Source organism: Temnothorax americanus, unplaced genomic scaffold (genome assembly GCF_048541705.1).
Source record: "Temnothorax americanus isolate GAGA-0224 unplaced genomic scaffold, ASM4854170v1 Scaffold24, whole genome shotgun sequence".
Lineage (NCBI taxonomy): Eukaryota > Metazoa > Arthropoda > Insecta > Hymenoptera > Formicidae > Temnothorax > Temnothorax americanus.
The window spans coordinates 145,170-166,095 of NW_027509381.1; the positions used below are offsets into that span (position 1 = coordinate 145,170).

General features: G+C 34.2%; 1 pseudogene across 1 annotated transcript; it reads left to right on the forward strand.

Moving 5' to 3' along the window:
* The first annotated feature begins 119 nt into the window (after nt 1-119).
* Nucleotides 120-8,306, forward strand: LOC143898832 (uncharacterized; annotated as a pseudogene). Its single transcript, XR_013257306.1, has 4 exons — nt 120-1,792; nt 5,130-6,400; nt 6,478-6,812; nt 7,167-8,306. The product of XR_013257306.1 is annotated as an uncharacterized LOC143898832 (transcript).
* The last annotated feature ends 12,620 nt before the right edge of the window (nt 8,307-20,926 follow it).

Genomic DNA, 20,926 nt, shown 5'->3' on the forward strand with positions numbered 1-20,926 from the left:
TATTCAGTAATTTTCTTAGTATTCCTGAAATTATTCTGAAGAAAAAAAGTATGCTAATACGTTAATAGTTATTAATTGTGCCCCGAAAAAAGTATACAGGGTGTTAAGAAAAAATGAGAGAATAAATGTTGAAAAGTAAGAATAATCCTCAGAAAGCGAAAAAAAAGTTTAATCGACATATGCTCGAAAATCTACATTTTCAGTATAAAATGCGACTTTGGTTCCAGTAATGCAAGTTGTTTTCTTTCACTTATGTTTTATGTCAAAATAATAAAGATCATAATAATTATTTACATAAAATCTTCTTTATTATTTATTATTTTATTTATTTTTATAAGATATGTTTGATGTCTTTCTTGCATATTTATATTTTTGGAACATTGACATACGTACATTCACATAAATATTCGTAGTTTGTTTTGATGTGCATTTTCTATTAAGAAGGTTCGATGGCTTCATCGGAGGGAGTAGTGGGACGCGGGGGTTCTGGAAACAGCGCACTAGCGTTTGAAGTAGTGGAAATGAAGGGGATTGCTCTGATTGGTCGCCGCGTGCGTATAATGCGTGCTGCTGTTCACGTCGTTCACGACCGTGGCAGTCTAGCAGACGAAAAATCAAGCAATTTATGCTTTAATAATTAATTTTTCTACGAAATGTGCGGTAACGTTCCCCTTTCTTTCGCTCATTTATTTGTAAATTATTAAGTTACATGTGCATATTTTTCTTTCCTTATCATTTGCATTTTTTCTTGCACTTATTTCATTCTGAAGGTATATGCAATATATCATTTCCCATAAAAACCTAAAAAATGCAGCCAGTTCCATGAAATTTTAATATGTTGTTTTGGAATGCAAAATAGAATTATGTGAATTTTTTGGGAATTTTTTACCGTCCCGTTTTGAAAAAAATCTAATCCAAAAATTGTACTTTTTAAGTTTTTGGAGTAGATTTTTTTCAAAACGGGACGGTGAAAGTTCCTAAAAAATTCACATAATTCTATTTTGCATTCCAGAACAACATATTAAAATTTCATGAAACTCTCTGCATTTTGTTGTAGCCATCGAACCTCCTTAATCGTTAATTTATCTATTATTATCTGCTATACTACATTACATTTATTATATTACATTAATTACATTAATTATATACTATATATACATATACTACGTTTACGCGAGCGTTACTTCTGTAGTAACTTACGATATATTACTCGTTTACGCGGAGTAAATTATCGTAAGTTACTACAGAAGTAAAGCTCGCGTAAACGTAGTAAAAGTGCGTGGAAAGTGGCCTATTATTGCGCGCGCGTCATCTTGTGCGACGGATGGCCAATGTTTACATTATGTGACATTACCGCACTGTTTCGACTCATGTGTGGAATTGGCCATTTGTCGCACAGATAGCGCGCGCGTAATGGGTCACTTTCCACGCACGTGTGATATAAACATATTTTCTTGAATTGATCAATTGTAATCTTGTTTTAAGTCTCATGGGAAATATCGAGGCTTTTGAATAAGGCTGATCTAGTGAAAGCATTGCAGTAGCGTTGAGATCTTGCGTGCTGTGAGAATTTGAAGCTCAACATTTGAAGAAATTTGTGAAGTCAAAAGATGAACATTTTTAATAGTTATGATTATTTTTATATTATGATTGGTCAATTCAATAAAATATGTATACATTTTGCTACTTTTTATTTCAGTTTAAAGTAAATCCATTTTTCTTAGAAACAAAATTTGTGGCTTGACAATAGCGAATTCAGGCGCTTGCACTATAGCGCACACTTGTACTAATAGTCGGAGAGCTGGCAACAGAAAAAGCAACATGCCTCGGTCCATGAAATATCTTACCTGGAAAAGGTTTGATTGCTGCCGGAAAAGCGAAAGCCCGACCGTCAGAAAGCGGACTGGAAGCTAAGTGGGTGGGCGGGCGATCAAACGTGTAAATTTTTCAACAAAAGAAACTGTCGATCGGCACGGCTGAAAATTTGCATAGGTATCGAGGAGTATGAGAAAAAGCAGGAAAAAAATTGTCAGAAGAGTAAGTAGAAGCTAAAGGGTTGTCAGAAGCTGTTAAAGTTGCGAAAAATCTCGGAAAATTTACATATTAAGAAGCACTTCTGACAATTTGCATTTGTATTGTTTACGTATAGAATAAACTAAGTGCAAAGTGTCAGAAGGCAAAGTGGAAGCGATCATGAGAAAATCGGGTGCAAAGTGCGAGAGCGTCTTTCGGCGCGCGGCGCAGCGCCCAGTGGACCGATCGCTTTTCTCTTGATTTTCACACCGTACATATTTCATAGCACTTCTGACAATTTATCTCAATATTCATAAAAGACAAAAGGAACTATTATTAAAATGTCAGAAGTCAATTGAGAAAAATTAATCAATTTAATTTTGCTTCCTCATAGAGGAAGCTTTGTGATGGTAAAAAATTTTTTTTTGAGATTTTAAAGGAAATAGGTTTAGAATGTTCCAAAATGTCGAGAAATAGTATTAGTAGAAAATGTCTGAAAGATTGTGTGTGTGTGTGTGTGTGTGTTGTGTGCGTGCGTGCGTGCGTGCGTGCGTGCGTGCGTGCGTGCGTGCGTGCGCGCGCGCGCGCGTGTGTGTGTGTGTGTGTGTGTGTGTGTGTGCGTATGGATTTTTGTACACGTATCTACTTCTACAATTTTTTAGATACCGGGTTGAAGTTTTGCACACCAAATAGAGTATCATAGAAAGTATATCCTTCTCTAATTTTATTAAAATCCGTCGACCGGTATGGATTTTAAGGAAATTTTCATTCCTCAGAAAAGCGTATTTTACGCTGTAGCTTTCTCAATATTTCAGATATATCGATCTATTTTTAATTCTATTATATTTTTCAGTTTTTTTTACCCCTAGTTCATATACAATTCTTTAAAATTTGGTTAATTAGTTCTTGAGTTATAGAAATTTCAGTAAACTTGACTGTTTTTTTACCAGAAATCGGTAACCTTTTTATTATTAACAATTTTTATTAATTTTATTATATTCTTCAGTCTTTTCTACCCCTATTTCGTATATTATTCTTTAAAATTTGGTTAATCAATCAATAATTCTTTAAAATTTCTGTAAAAAAAAAACAGTCGTTTACTGAAATTTCTATAACTCAAGAACTGATTAACCAAATTTTAAATAATTGTATATGAAATAGGGATAGAAAAAACTAAAAAATATAATAGAATTAGAAATAGATAGATATATCAAATATTGAGAAAGCTACAGCGTAAAATACGCTTTTCTGAAAAATGAAAATTTCCTTAAAATCCATACTGGTTCTTTAAAATTTGGTTAATCAGTTCTTGAGTTATAGAAATTTCAGTAAACGACTGTTTTTTTAACAGAAATTTTAAAGAATTATTGATTGATTAACCAAATTTTAAAGAATAATATACGAAATAGGGGTAGAAAAAAGACTGAAGAATGTAATAAAATTAATAAAAATTGTTAATAATAAAAGGGTTACCAATTTCTGGTAAAAAAACAGTCAAGTTTACTGAAATTTCTATAACTCAAGAACTAATTAACCAAATTTTAAAGAATTGTACATGAAATAGGAGTAGAAAAAACTGAAAAATATAATAGAATTAAAAATAGATCGATATATCTCAAATATTGAGAAAGCTACAGCGTAAAATACGCTTTTCTGAAAAATGAAAATCTTAAAATCCATACCGGTCGACGGATTTTAATAAAATTAGAGGAGGACATACTTTCTATGATACTCTATTTGGTGTGCAAAACTTCAACCCGGTATCTAAAAAATTGTAGAAATAGATACGTGTACAAAAATCCATACGCGCACGCACGCACGCACGCACGCACGCACGCACGCACGCACGCACGCACGCACGCACGCACGCACGCACGCACGCACGCACGCACGCACGCACGCACGCACGCACGCACGCACGCACGCACGCACGCACGCACGCACGCACGCACGCACGCACGCACGCACGCACGCACGCACGCACGCACGCACGCACGCACGCACGCACGCACGCACGCACGCACGCACGCACGCACGCACGCACGCACGCACGCACGCACGCACGCACGCACGCACGCACGCACGCACGCACGCACGCACGCACGCACGCACGCACGCACGCACGCACGCACGCACGCACGCACGCACGCACGCACGCACGCACGCACGCACGCACGCACGCACGCACGCACGCACGCACGCACGCACGCACGCACGCACGCACGCACGCACGCACGCACGCACGCACGCACGCACGCACGCACGCACGCACGCACGCACGCACGCACGCACGCACGCACGCACGCACGCACGCACGCACGCACGCACGCACGCACGCACGCACGCACGCACGCACGCACACACACACACACACACACACACACATACTTCCAGACATTTTCTACTAATACGATTTCTCGACATTTTGGAACATTCTAAACCTATTTCCTTTAAAATCTCGAAAAAAATTTTTTTTACTATCACAAAGTTTCCTCTATGAAAAAGCAAAATTAAATTGATTAATTCTTCTCAATTGACTTCTGACATTTTAATAATAGTTCCTTTAGTCTTTTATGAATATTGAGATAAATTGTCAGAAGTGCTATGAAATATGTACGGTGTGAAAATCAAGAGAAAAGCGATCGGTCCACTGGGCGCTGCGCCGCGCGCCGAAAGACGCTCTCGCACTTTGCACCCGATTTTCTCATGATCGCTTCCACTTTGCCTTCTGACACTTTGCACTTAGTTTATTCTATATGTAAACAATACAAATGCAAATTGTCAGAAGTGCTTCTTAATATGTAAATTTTCCGAGATTTTTCGCAACTTTAACAGCTTCTGACAACCCTTTAGCTTCTACTTACTCTTCTGACAATTTTTTTCCTGCTTTTTCTCATACTCCTCGATCCCTATGCAAATTTTCAGCCGTGCCGATCGACAGTTTCTTTTGTTGGAAAATTTACACGTTTGATCGCCCGCCCACCCACTTAGCTTCCAGTCCGCCTTCTGACGGTCAGGCTTTCGCTTTGCCGGCAGCAATCGAACCTTTTCCAAATAAAATATTTCATGGACCGAGGCATGTTGCTTTTTCTGTTGCCAGCTCTTAGACTATAAAGGGGATCCTAAAGCCGTTTGTAATATCGGCTTTTTTTCTTAGCACTAATCTTTTAATTGGCTTTATAGAAATGCAAAATTCTTGTCTAGAATTAAAGTACGCATCAAAATCTAGGTCATGGTGGTCGAATTTATATCGAATACGAGAAAAAATTAATATTTTTGTTAATTTTTGGTATACGTGACGACAATATTTGCTTTGTACAAAAATTCCACAAAAATATCCACAAAATTAGACCGGCATGACCTAGGGACAACATTTAAGAACAATATCGTGCAATTAGATCTAAGATTGAAAGCCTAGAAAAAAAGATTAGTTTAAATAAACTTTTATATGTGCAAAAGCACATTCAGGTTGATATTGCGTGTAGCGAGAGATGGCGCAGCAATCGAAACAAGGACAGATGCCTCTCGTTAGACAAGAACATCAGATATAGATATATGACATAGAAAACAGGATTAGAAATGTTGACATTACCGACGTCGAGGATTCGAAGTTCAGTCTTCACTTTAGGATCCCCTTAAGGGTGCAGTCCCACGTAGAGAAAAAGCGGAACGGAAAGCAAGCACAGTGGGGGGGGGGGTAACTATAATCAGAACGTTTCTCCAAATATCCGTTCCGATTTTATATGACCGCGGCGGGTTCCCCATGCACCAGGAAAAACGGAAATACGTAAATATTAAAAATCATTTTTTACTAATTATACTTCACAGAAATAATTAATATATTATAAGATATATTAATATATTATAAGATAATATCTGTCTATTAAGGCCTGGACACACGAATCGACGGAAGACGTAAGACGTAAATCGTAAAGAAAATCCACTAATCAGAGTCGACTATTCCCCTCTTCTTCCCTCTTAAAGAGGAGAATAGTCGACTCTGATTGGTGGATTTCCTTACAATTTACGTCTTACGTTTTCCGTCGATTCGCGTGTGAAGGCCTTTACTACGTTTACGCGAGCGTTACTTCTGTAGTAACTATTAAGCCCCTTGCACAATAGGCGATAGCGATAGCGATAGCGATAGCGACAGCGATAGCAATAGCGATAGAAATTATCGCCATCCAATGCACAATGGCGCGATAGGAATAAAACAATAAAAGCGCAGAACCAATCAGAAATTGTGTAGCCTTTCTACCATCTGATTCAGATATGAACGTAGCACATAACCTGTAATTGTCAAAGCGGTTAAATTCAACATCGACTGTACAATTCTTCAACAAATTTTGGAGTATATACAATACTTTTTTAAGTTAAATATTACTTGGTAAGTGCTTCTGAAACGTATTTATATAAGTATATACATTGTTTTATGTGTTATATTTTAACGAATATCTGTTTCAGGTTAACTTACGATGGAAGATGAAGAGTTATTGTTATTTATCTGTACAATGCAAATAGCTGTGGCAACATTCTACACCGCGTGGAAGGCCGAAAACAGCAAACGTTGGAAAAACCGCCGATGGTGAGTACGTCCCATAAATAGAGGACGAGCGGCGTATGGCGACTTCGCAACTCTATTTTCAGAACTTAAAGAAGACCCAGATCTCTTTTTCCGGTATATGAAAACGGATGTGCCTACATTTTATGAACGGCTCCAGCTATAGTGGGCCCACACTTGAAAAAAGGAGTATAAGACCATCGATATGTCCAGAACAGCGTCTCGCAATAACATTGAGGTAAATCATATTTGTTTTTGAAGTAAATCATATTTTTTATAGATCACTTGAGAAAGATTCAAACTTTGAGGGTCAAAACGTCGTAACGTTTATTTTTAATTTTTTTGCCAAAAGGTTGTTGAAATAAATACTTCTTTTGTTAAATCATATTTACTTCAAATGATATACTACTTTTTATTTATTAATTGCATTTTTAATAATCAATATAATCCCCCTTTTGTGTGTACATATAACTAGACAAGGAAATTTTGCAAAAAAAGGCTATAGCCCATAAAATTAGAGTAAAATAAAAAAAATTCAATATTTTTTAAATTAATAAATAAATACATTATTAAAATATTAATTTTGTTACAGATATTTGGCAACAGGAGATCAAATGTTATTTGTGGCTCTAGCCTATAGAGTAGGAGAGTCCACAGCTCATATCATCGTTAAAGAAACATGCTCCGTTATAGCAAATGTTTTAATGCCAATCTGCATGAGACCTCCAACAGAAGAACAATGGAAAAAGATCTGCGCAGATTTTTTAGCTTTGTGGAATTTGCCAAATTGTGTCGGAGCGATTGATGGTAAACACATTATCATTCAGGCACCTCCGAACTCTGGATCTGTCTATTTCAATTATAAGAAGACATTTAGCATCGTGCTGATGGCTGTTTGTGACGCTAGATATCGATTTACGTTGTTCGATATTGGCGCGTATGGCAGCGATTCTGATGGAGGAATTCTGTCAAGATCAGCCTTCGGAAAAGCTTTATATGGAGGTACACTCAACATGCCAAAAGGAACAGCTCGTCTACCAGGAAGCGATAAGAAAATGCCTTGCTATTTTGTTGGCGACGCTTCCAAATGTCGATAAACGTCATGCGACCTTACCCGGGCAGGGCTTTAAATGACCAAAAAAGAATTTTTAACTATCGACTGTCACGAGCTAGGAGAACAATAGAAAATACATTTGGTATCCTTGCAGCCAGATAGAGGATACTTCGGAGGCCAATTTGCGCTGGGCCAGAAGTCGTCGACAAATTTGTGCTAGCAGAAATGTGTTTGCACAATTTTATAAAAACAAAAAACGACGAGACAGCACCACAGCAGCAAAGATATTGCCCCCCTCAATTCGCTGATAGAGAAATTGATGGGCAAATAATTGAAAGAGAATGGCGAGAATTACCAGCATGATCATTTAAGACCCATCGGAAGATGTGGAGCACATAGAACTACGAGAGAGGCTTATTCGATGCGGGATACTCTCTCGTCATATTTTATGACAACTGCTGGCGAAGTTCCGTGACAGTACGAATATATACATCAAGGACTACATCGTGATGCGAGTTGAAATTCTGCTGTTTCTGTATATATAATTTTTATAAAACTGACATGTTCTATGCACGCGCTATTCTGCTTTAATATTATACTATGAAATGGTATAGAAGTAATAATAATATGTATTAATTTTTATATTTTAATAAATAATAAATAACCTGATTTCCATAAAACATCTATTATAGTATTTATTGAAGTTCAAGTTGTCAACAATACACAATTTCCATAAATTTTTTTTTCAAAATACTACATATAACCTATAATATACGTACTCAAAACATTCAAAACGTTCGTCTCGGCAAAATTCTGAACGCTGATTGGTTGGCTACAAGGCAATAGATACAGAATTCCAACTCGTCGGAAATTTTGTCGCTATCGCTATATCGCTATTCGCTATTGCCTATTGTGCAAGGGGCTTAAGAATTTAAGGTATACATATGACTTAAGCTTAAGTCGTAACTTGTGACGTCAATTCCCTTAAGGCCATTGCACGTAACAAATTTTTAGTCATAATCGTAAGGCCGTAAGAAAATAGACCAATCACACTCGATTATTTTTCGAGCTCAAGGAGAATAATCGATTGTGATTGGTTAATTTTCTTACGGCCTTACAATTATGACTAAAACTTTGTTACGTGCAATGGCCTTTAAGGTTTTTTACGCCCTTCCTTTAGCTCTAATCTTAAGGTGATCCTAAAGCTGTCTGTAATACCTACACTTGTTTTTAACAATATTTGCTTTGTATAAAAATTCTACAACTTGATGTTACAAAATGAAGGTGCAGGTCCATTTAGTAGACATCAAGGAATATCATACCGCGCGAAAAGTACGATAATGTACCGAATGTACGTACATTACGTTCACGTAATCGTACTTTTCGTTTAACTTTTTTGTTTGGAGTCTCAGCCTAATTCTACAAACGCGGTATGATATTCCTTGATGTCTACTGAATGGACCTGCACCCTCATTTTGTAACATCAAGTTGTAGAATTTTTATACGAAGTAAATATTAAACAGAATAATAAATTTCTTTCGCCAGTATATAGAATAACAATTAAAGTAATTTAAATCGACCTGACTGGCAATATATATAACGTCTTTCCGATATGAACATTGAAAAACTGTGAGCCAACTTGGTTTGTCGGATTCACACAGCACTTTTTTTAGATCAATATCGAGACATTATTAATTTTGACCATGGTTTTGGTCCCTTGATGTAATTTTTAAATTAAATAGTTTTTAATTTTATTGCGAAAAATACTACCCCAGCCAGGGTTTGAACCTGGAACCTCCCGTATACCGTGCGGGTGTCGTGCCAATTCGACCACTGGGGCTGTGGTTTTTTGAATGTTCATATCGGAAAGACGTTATATATATTGCCAGTCAGGTCGATATAAATTACTTTAATTGTTATTCTATATACTGGCGAAAGAAATTTATTATTCTGTTTATTATACACCGTCGACCTAGTAATCGGTGCTCCATCTTACAGTTGTTATTGCGATAAATATTACCACAGCCCCAGTGGTCGAATTGGCACGACACCCGCACGGTATACGGGAGGTTCCAGGTTCAAACCCTGGCTGAGGTAGTATTTTTCGCAATAAAATTAAAAACTATTTAATTTAGAAATTACATCAAGGGACCAAAACCATGGTCAAAATTAATAATGTCTCGATATTGATCTGAAAAAAGTGCTGTGTGAATCCGACAAACCAAGTTGGCTCACAGTTTTTCAATGTTCATATCGGAAAGACGTTATATATATTGCCAGTCAGGTCGATTTAAATTACTTTAATTGAAGTAAATATTGTTAAAAACGAGTATAGGTATTACATACTACGTTTACGCGAGCGTTACTTCTGTATAGTAACTTTACGATAATTCCTTCGCGTAAACAGGATTTTCCTTCGCGTAAACGGGATTTTGTAGTAATAACTTACGATAATTTACTCCGCGTAAACGAGTAATATTACTACAGAAGTAACGCTCGCGTAAACGTAGTAACAGACAGCTTTAGGATCACTTTAAATCCTCAAACAATTTGGCGAAATTTCATTTCTGAACGGTTAAAAACTACGGCTTACGTGTACAATCCATCGCGCAATGTGAAATTAGAAGCGGGTGTACGCAAATGTCAAAATATTAACGGGTTTACACGATGGAACTGAACGCGGATATTCAGGATATTGATATCATTGAGACATCACGGGAATATATCAATAATGAAATTCTAATTTCTCTTGTGAGAGAAAGTTCAGTGCTATATATGAAAACACAAAAAGATAACAAGAATAAGGAACGGAAACTTGATATATGGAAAAGTATTGGGGAGACGCTTGGCTGCACAGGTTAGTTTTAAAAATAATAAATTAATTAATTTAAAAAATTAAAAATGATTAAAAATTAAAAAAAGCAAAGTAGTAGAAGTTGTTAATAGCAAACTTTTATTTTAAAATTGGTGACATTAGGTATAAGCAAGCAGAAGGGCGTTGGAATACTCTTCGCAATACATTCACCAAGAAGCTACGGAAAAAAAGACAGGTCAACCCAGTGGTTCAGGATCTAAAATGACAAAAATTTGGATTTACTTTAAGCAAATGTCTTTCCTGACACCGTACATTGCACATAGAATGCAAGTACATAGGTATCTTTGGAAAATACTTTATTGCTTTGATAAAATATCAATATTTTTGCTGCAATCAGATCGCGCAGCTCTATAGCAGATTCCCAGCAAGAAAAAAGTATGACATCACAAAATATTATGGGGTCGTCGCTAGTCACCAAAGACATTACAGTGAAGACAATGTCAAGTTCATCAAATAATGTATTGAGTTTAATGAATGTGCCGACATGCTCTGATGATAGCATTAGCAGTTCTTCATGTAATGAGTCCTTATCAGCAAATATTGCTACCTTAGACCAGCAATCTCCTGCTGTTACCTCGAAAGATTGTGTGGACAATGTAACTGATTTGAATAATAGAGTGCAAAAGGAGACAGCTGCTGACGTTATTGTTACTGAGGCCATGGACATTATTGCAATCCAGAAGAAGAAAGTGGTGCCAGCTCCAGATCAATTTGCAGCAAAAAAGCAAAAGACAACGGAAACAGTCGAGAATGTATTATGCCAGCCTTCTCATGCCTTTGATGTAATGGCAACGGCATATTTGCAGCGTTCTACTGCTCAGCAGCAGCAGCAGCCGTAGCAGCAGCAGCAGCATTCGTATATCACAGCAATAGCTGAAGCAATGAAACAAGTACCAGATGAAAAGCAATTGACTTGTTTCATGTCGATCATGCAAGTAATTTCAATTTGCTTACATGATAAGTAATTGCCAGGCAACTGAGATATCTCAGGTATTAATAAATTGTTTAATTGATAATTGATTAAATGTTTTATTTTTTATTTTTTATTTTATTTCATATAAGTGCTGTAAAACTCTTTTAGCTTTTGACTGATTAAATAACATGCCAAAGATTGTTAGATATACTTAACATTTATTTACGTTAAACACTGAAATGTATAAATATGTCTTGTACAATAAAATTAATGTGAGTAAAATTCAATTTATTTTACCGTAATGTAGTAAATGTAAAATTAAATTCTTTACACAAACTTAGCACAATACGATTTAACAATTAGGGAACATTTATTATGCGCCCCCGTTTACATTTTTTCATTACCAAGAAACTTGTCCTTGATTTGAGATGAGATATTCTTGTTGTTTCATTGCAATTGTGGCAGCACGATTATATCCCACTCGATAGTCTACGATAGTTTCGATAGTCCCAAATAGTCTACGTAACCAGGTGGACAGTATGATTGGAATCCAACACGATGTTCTTCTCTTTTCATGATAAAGTTGTGTAATAATAGACTATATCACTAATTATAGCCTCTACATTATCTGGATATAGAGCCAATAATGTGGTTCGTAGCACTCTCTATCTAATATAAAAATATCTGCCGTTACATACATTGATTTCATTACCCTGTACTCACAAAGTAATGATGGGTTACTAATGTTGATCGAGTTTTGCAATGCCTTTGGTTGTGGCAGAGATCTAATTCATCACGTTCCAGAGCTTGTCCAAATGCTGATGCACTGAGGATACTTGTGTCTAACAGTGATCCTGAAGTAAACATGATATATCATATTCATTGTGTATGCATATTTAAAAATTTGTTATTATTGATCTCAAATTGTACACAGTATTAAATGATAAGTCCTCATCATAATCTCCAATATCTACAAAGGTAAATGCATAATTTGCATCACATGTGGCTAGCAATACCATACTGTAATATCTTTTGTAGTTATAATATGCTGAACCGGAGTTGAGTTGACACTGCACACGGATGTGCTTTCCATCAAAAGCCCCGACACAGTTGGGGAAATTCCATCGATCACAAAAGTCTTGTTCAATATATTTCTACTTCTCTTGAGAAGAATGTTTTAAATATATTCTTCGAAGGCATTGCCAGATAACATTACACGTTTCTGTCACCACGTTATAAGATGTTGATCTGCCTATGCGCCAGAACCTGGCCATTGAGGCAAAACTGTCTCCTGATGCTAGAAAGCTGTGAAAAGTGCAAACATGCAATTTAATGTAAGATAGATAGAATGTATGTAAGTACTTGAAAGATACATCTAAACGTACCACACTGTAAATGCTAGAAATCTGCTTTTTGCCTCGCAGGGGGTCTGCTTATATACGCGGCTGGATGTATTTTAAATGCGAGAAAGATGCGCCACCTAGCGGCATTGTTAGAAGAACGTTTGCTGAACGGAAGAAAAACGCTTGTGTTACGGAGTCGGGAAAAGCGTTTCTTGGGTGTCTCCAAGCCGTTTGCGTTAACGCCTTACAAAACGTTCACTGCGCCTCTACAATTTGCCACATCGGAAAAGCATTTGCTGAACGGAGTGAAAACGCTTGTCTTAAGGCGTTGGGAAAACCGTTTGCTAAACGTTTGAAAAGTCTGACAGCAAACTCTCTGCACGAATGCGTTTCAGCGTCTACTGAGCGTTATCTGAAAAGCGTTGCCTCAGCATTCCAAAACTTTTATAAAACGTTATATACAGCGTTTTATAAGCGTTCTGGAAGCGTTCAAAACTCAACGGCGTTGTGTAAGCGTTCTTATAAAGTTTGAAAGCGTATAAACTCTCAAAAAACCTTCATTGAACGGTTGTCAACGCTTTATAAAGCTTCTTATTTTCACCAGGAAAACTTCCTCATAGAAGAGCTTTAATTGTGAGCGAAATAAAATAGGAGCAATGCCTTGGTAGCAATCTGTAATGATGAGGCAGCAATGTGCAAGTTTCTAATTTTTAATTCTATTCTGCAAAAGAATCACACCTCAACGATAACCATTCTATAGTCAAGGATATCAGATATCCGCTTAAAAAAAGTCATGTAAAATGAAAGAAAACGTCAAAAATATTTTGTAGTATTTTTGTGCAACATTATTTTTGTTAATAATACTTAGCAAAAAAAATGAAAAAAAATGTATTCAAAAAACGGAATAAAAAAAATCATATGTATGATGCCATAAAAAGAAGTAAAATTAAAATGTTATTCCAATGTATATTTATTAGAATAATATCTTGTAAAATATATTCCAATCCAAATAGTAGCTTTAATTCTTCTTAATAAAATTATAATATTACAAAGAATCATTTTAATTACAAAAAATTTAAGAGGTAACAGTACAAAAAATAAATATATTTAATTGAAATAAAATAAATAAATTTTTCTTTTAAAAAAACTTGGCGCTGTTTTTTTATTCTCATCGCATTCTTCCCTAAATTATTTTTGTTTTTTATTAAAAAATTTGAGTACTTTATTTCTAAAATAAAAATTTATTTATTTTATTTTAATTAAATATTTTTATTTTGTACTGTTACCTTTTAAATTCTTTGTGATTAAAATGATTCTTTGTAATATTATAATTTTGTTAAGGAGAATTAAAGCTACTACTTGGATTGGAATAGGAAGACCCTTGAATGGGAGCACAAAGATATGTACCACTTGGGTTTTATTTGTTAAAAGTAGTTGCATAAAAATTATTTCTCAAAGCCATATATATATTTTCTTTGCAATTGGGCCAATTGGCGCAATTTAAAGATTTCATATATTTTTTTGAAATAACATATCACTTTATTAGATTGAGTTAGGTAACGCAATTAATTTTGTTAAGGAGAAATAAAACTAGATATATATTACCACTAGGTTAGATTTTTGGATTTACAAAATACATTGCGTGTACTTGACGCCTTTTTTTATCTTTTTTAAAAAAGTAATTTTGTACTGATATCACGCATTTTGTAGTGTTAAGCAGGGAAACAAATTAAATTTTTATTAAATTAGCAAATTAGTAATTAGTTATAAAAAATTACTAATTACGTAAAACAATAACGAAATAACATAATAACGATTGTGTGTATAAAAAAATTACCTAAAACCTTTTTCGTAGAAAATTTTCTCATCTTTATTTTTCAAATAGACATTATATAGTCGTAAAATTAATAGGAACTTAGATATTAGCAAAAAAACCAATTTTTATAACACCTTTTACGCGCTGTAAAATGTGCGTACGATCAAATGCTGGAGGAGTTTTGATATGTTATTTATCAAGGGAACGGTCGGAAGTGTCCGTCACAGATTTGGATGGGCTTTGGATAATAAATTTATTTTGCCAGTGAATAAAATAACAATTAAAGTAATTTAAATCGACCGTAACTGGCAATATATAACGTCTTTTACCGATATGAACATTGAAAAACTGTGAGCCAACTTGGTTTGTCGGATTCACACAGCACATTTTCAGATCATCATCGAGACATTATTAATTTCGACCATAGGTTTTGGTCAGTTGATGTAATTTCTAAATTAAATAGTTTAAATTTTTATTGCAAAAAAAGCCGCAAAAAAATACGTGTCTAATATTTTTTGATGCTCAACAACATATCCAAAGCCCATCCAAATCGGTGACGGACACTTCCGACCGTTCTCTCGTAAGTGAAAGTGCGTGCAAAAATTCAGCTCACTTGGAATTTTTCCGAAGATTGGTCAAATTTTTGCCTAAAGTTACTGGACTATTATGGGTATATGTACTTCTAAGAATTCAAATGATAATCTCTATAAAAACCTCCCGCTTTGTTCGCTTTATTTGAAAACATCAAAGAACACAAAAGGATCTAACTCTCACCGTACGCATACGCCCTATCATTGTGATCCTCGTGATAAATATCCTCGTGATCAATTGGTATACTTACATTGATATACACATGCGCGCGTAGACGTATACACATATATATATAGGCATTGTGTATATATGTATATAGGTATGTGTATACGGCATTGAAGGGGGCGATCTATAGACAGAATGCGGGTCTGGCTAGATTCCAAAAAAATCATTCCTTAGGCAAAAGAGCATGTTAAAAAAGGACCGATTTTCGCCCAAAAAGGTGTAAGTAAAAAGAATAGTGTTTTTTGTAGATTTTGATCTCCTGAATACGATAAAGCTATTAAAAAGTTCGTAGCGCTTGGGGAACACCTTGAAAATTAAGCATAAAATGGCGTACAGAAATTCGAATGATAATGATGATATATATGCTACGTTATATCGCATGCTAGTCGTCGAAAAACTGACAAACAACTTCGATGATGCTTCGTTTTAGAGATCGGGGAAATAGTGTGGAGATCGGCAGTCACAGTCAGTCGAATCCGTCGAATCGAGTTACAGCGAGCACTTGCGACATAACGTATCATCACTCTTATTTGTACTGTACTAAATATACGTTTACAACATACGTATTCTACAATATATTAAACACATTTTACAAATTTTTTTATTTTTATAAACATAAATTCATCTTTTATGCGATATAACGTAGCATATATCATCCAAATTTCTGGTAAATATACCACGTTTATGCTCAATTTTCAAGGTGTTCTCCAAGCGCCACGAACTTTTTAATAGCTTTATCGTATTCAGGAGATAAAAATCTACAAAAACACTATTCTTTTTACTTAAACCTTTTTGGGCGAAAATCGGCCCTTTTTCTGTACCGTTCCTTTTCATAGTTACAATTACTTATTTTATTCACCTACATCTACAATAAAAATAGAACATTTTTTTGTGGAAGTTAAGAAAAAAAATTTGCGTATAAGCAAAATTCGCAGAATTATGCACTCGCATGTCTGACAAATATGTATATTGTTACGCCCGTGCTGGACACTGAGTAGAGAAGTCGCGGAAAGCTGTGAAGCGCGCTCCTTGACAACGGGAGTTTGTTGATGGATTTATTGATTTTCTGTCTGGCGGATTTTTGGAATCCGCACGCGTTCTGTTTTACGAGCTTGAAATAAACGCATTTCTTAAGTTCTTTTGAGTTCTCTTTCCTTTTGCGAGTTCCGCGAAATACGTGCGCGAGTGTGGAGTGCGCGATAGTGTTACGGCGGCGAGCTTACTCGACGAGCGTAACAATATATACTGTGTATATGTATATATATTTCATAGTAAATTTATTCAGACGATACTTTGTTGATCTTGCTTCTTATCGATCTGGCTAAGTATTTATTAGTAGAACCCTCGCCTATATTGATTGCCCTGAAAAAATAAGGTCAAATTGTTTAAAGGGTGTTAGAGCAGCTTCCTAGATCCCATGAGATTCTCATAAATAATATTAAAGAGGATCTGCTTGTTTAAACCGTACGTCATTATTTTTCACCATTAATAAAATCCTGCATGCAAGTCCATTGCAAGAGAATTTTGCAATCGGATAATGGAAGTAAAGATTTCCCTGTAAAATGTGTGAATAAATAAAAATATAATTTTAAAAAGTATTGTTTCTGCGAATATAAACATTTGACTTCCGGATTGATTAAGACTCTAATTTAATATTCTCAGAATATAACTTGTCGTTTATCTCTTTTCTTTCTATTCTTTCTCGATGTAGCAATTCGAGATGTCGCGCGATTAAACACTGAATGTAAAATAGAAAGAAAGGTATTTTGACACTCTGTCTTAGTTGCAAATAAACAATATGTTTTAGTTTTAATTCTTTAACTTTGTAGAGAATCAAACGTCAATAAAACAAAAACAGTTGTTTCAGGATTCTCATAAAGGCAGATAAGTAGAGAGATATACAAAATTTCTTTAATAAACATAATTCCTTCTTACACTTAATAAATAATATAATAATCAATACAAATATTAATAATTTTAATAAAATAATAATTAACGATTAGGTTAACATACATTCCGTTGCCAGTGAATTCAACTAGTTTCTGCGCCACATTCTTCCCTATTGTGTCCCTATTGTACTTTGAGATACATGCGCGTTTATTCTTTTGGCCTATATCATCTCAAATTGCAATCGATAGATATAGCCGTCGTCAAGATGACGCCAAAACGCGCGCTTTCATTCCGCGTAGCCATAGTTGGTAGCTGCCTTAGTAAAACAAAATGAAATAACTCGAGCAATATTAACGGTTTTAATGCCATATCATTTAACGAATTAGTAAGAACCCCAGCACGCGTAGCTCTCGTTCTCCGGAAAACTAGAGATCGAAACATATCTTTTTCAAATCGTTCACGACACGTTCCTGAAGTTTCGTAAATAAACTTTTGGTGAAATAGAATCGAAATGGAAGCAGCTTACCCCCCTCAAGATGATTAAAAACTTGAAAGTCTGCGAGCAAAAGTGTTGTAATTTTGATTGATTAATGATTGAATCTCTCTCGAGTTTCGGATATATGTGATTGTCATTGAATATTTGATTTTGTTAGAATTGATTAAAGATGATTTTACAGAGACATATATATTTCATAGAACTAAAACTTTTAATAATAATAAGAAATATTAATTAATTTAACATCATCGCACAATAACTCTCTCTAAGGAACTAAATTACAACACTCTGATAATTATTAAAAATTAATTATGTATATCTTTTAAAGTTGTCAGTCAAAGTAAGAATATTAAGGCGATATTATAAAATATCGCCTTAATGGAACATTAATGTAGTATTGTTGCATTTCTCTAAAATATGACGGATATGTGGATATAGATTAACGAAAAAGTAAATAAATTGTAATTATTAATATTATTTAAACGAGGTATTTACTTGGAAATAATACGAAAATTCATGTTTGAGTTAGCAAACGTGGCTGATCCCACTTCAGCAGTTTAATTTAAGCAAATGTATGCAATTTATTAATCTATATATGGATATAGATATTATAGCATCTACATGATTATATGAATGAATACAGTGTCACTAACAACGGTCGTGTCGCAAGCCTGGCCGTGACGGTTAATTTGTCTGATCGAATTATATTCAAGGAAAAATATTTCTCCTTAAAAAACCACTTGTTAACGAAATTTTTTGTCTGTATAAATTAAAGATACCAAAATAAAATTTAAAATTTACGATTTGAAACTATATACCATCATCATTACAGAAACATTATTATATGCTATGCACAAGCCGAATTTGACTTCTTATACTTTTGTGAAAATAGATTTAACAATTGCAACAAATTTTCTAAATCAATACCTGATGTTAAGGATTAAAAGTGCACCAAACATTATTTTTATTATCTTTATCAATAAAAATATAAAAAATTATAATAAGAAATTTTTAAACAGCATTATTTTTTTAAACATTTGGAAGAATTAAAATAAAAGGTTGGATGGAGTTCCGATTTCGATGAAACTTTGTGAAAAGCTTCGTTTTGGATTAAAATGAGAGCCCTTAAAAGGAATTTTAGCGACTCCTAAAACCTCGGTTCGCGTGGAAAGTTGAAAATCCGAACTATATACTATACACCCACCCCCGCCTGCGGGGGAGAATAAAAACATAAAATTATTCAATAAAAACAGTATATATTCAATTTATAACATCCTGTAGATTTATGAAGATCTCCCTATATTTTTATCATTTTCCTCCTCTTCTAAAAAGGGCATGTTGTAGGTATTGTTGTCACTTTTCGGCGATGCCGATTGGTTCTCTTGCTGCGCTTACTTCATTTGCAGCTGTCATTGTATATTTTGACAGTTGTGTGTATCAAGAGTTAATAGTGTAATAGTAATAGCATAATGTTAAAGCTAAATAGCGCGTCTGTAGTGTCTAGTATCTTAAAAAATGGCTTTGTCATAGGAGTCGCCAAAATTCCTTTTAAGGGCTTTTATTTTAACCCAAAACGAAGCATTTCACAAAGTTTCATCGAAATCGGAGGTGGGCCGTTTTCGGAACTTTATCCAAAAGGTTTTTTCAGCAATGTTTTAAAAATTATAAACATTAATTTGAGAAAAACAAAAGGGACAATAAAATTTTAAATGTAGTTTCTTTATATACATATTTTATAAAATAAATTTGTTTTTATTTCTAAAAAAAACCATTGATTATAATTTTAACATTTTATTATCATGTCAGTTTTGTGATTTTTTATTTATACATGTATTATATAATATATTAATGTAACATTTAATATATTTTATTTTATATATAAGAGATTACATTATATACAAGATAATTAACTCAAGTGTTTAACACACCTTATATTATCTCTTGAACCATTTAAAATATTGAGATACGGTTTTCATCGAGATAAACTAGAAAGATTAGTAATGTGCTGAATTGCAGTTTTTTATAGAATTCTTATTTGCAGGAATTCTGGCTGTCATTTTGATTTTTTAAATGGACCTATGTGTTTTTTTATGCAGTACATCAAAATTGGATGAAAGACAAATACAAAGATATAACAAGCGTTATATTTATTCAAATACAAAGATATAACGCTTGACGTCGCTTGTTATATTTTATAGCGTTTTTTCTTGGCTGCACTATCGCCCTGCACTGCCCTGCACTACCCAATAGCGTTGCACTAATGTTGCACTAGTGTTGCACTAGTGGGCAATAGTGCAGCCAAGAAAAAACGCTATAATTGTATTTGAATAAATATAATTGACTACATTTGAATAAATAATTGTTGCAAAAACAGCGTTGGTAAGTTTGGAATGTCACCACGTGCCTGCTGCCGCTCAGGGGGTCAAACGCGCCACAACCTGCTCGCGCAAATGGAAAGTCTCAGATCGTCAAGGTAAATTGCTTCGTCAATGTGTCTACATGTTTGCAAGCTCAATTATTTCCTTTGTAAGCACACAGGAATAAAACGCTGTTAGACCAAGTAAACTGTTAATATTAAAAGATAAAATTGAAATTAATATCAAAGATAAATAACATTGTTATTTTTAACTATCGCGTATATCAAAATTTATTATTTTAACACAGTATTATTTTAACTCCATTAGTTTAGTTAAATTAACATTGTTTTCATTAAATTAATGACATATTGAGTAGAAACAGTGATCTATAGGAATGGTTACAAATGACGCAAATTGAGTATAATTTGACACTACAAACAGTGTACGACCAAAATAAAAGAGTAAATATGATGAGCTGTACGTATGTTATACATACATATATCATAATTATAATTGTGCTTAATTAAATTGTGCTTAATTAAATGTTATAAAATGAAGAAATAGAATTCAAAGATTTAAATAGTTTGTTTTCATAATCAGATATGTTCTATATCTTCTTACTTCTTATTAACTTTTCAATTATTTAAATATCTTTTATATTATCTTGGTGGATTTTTAAATATTTTATTTTTAAAACGTTTATTATACTTTCTCTTTTTGTTTGGCGCAATTTTTTTTATTTCAACACTTTTTAAAAAAATATTAACATTTTTAAAATTATGAAATGTTAAA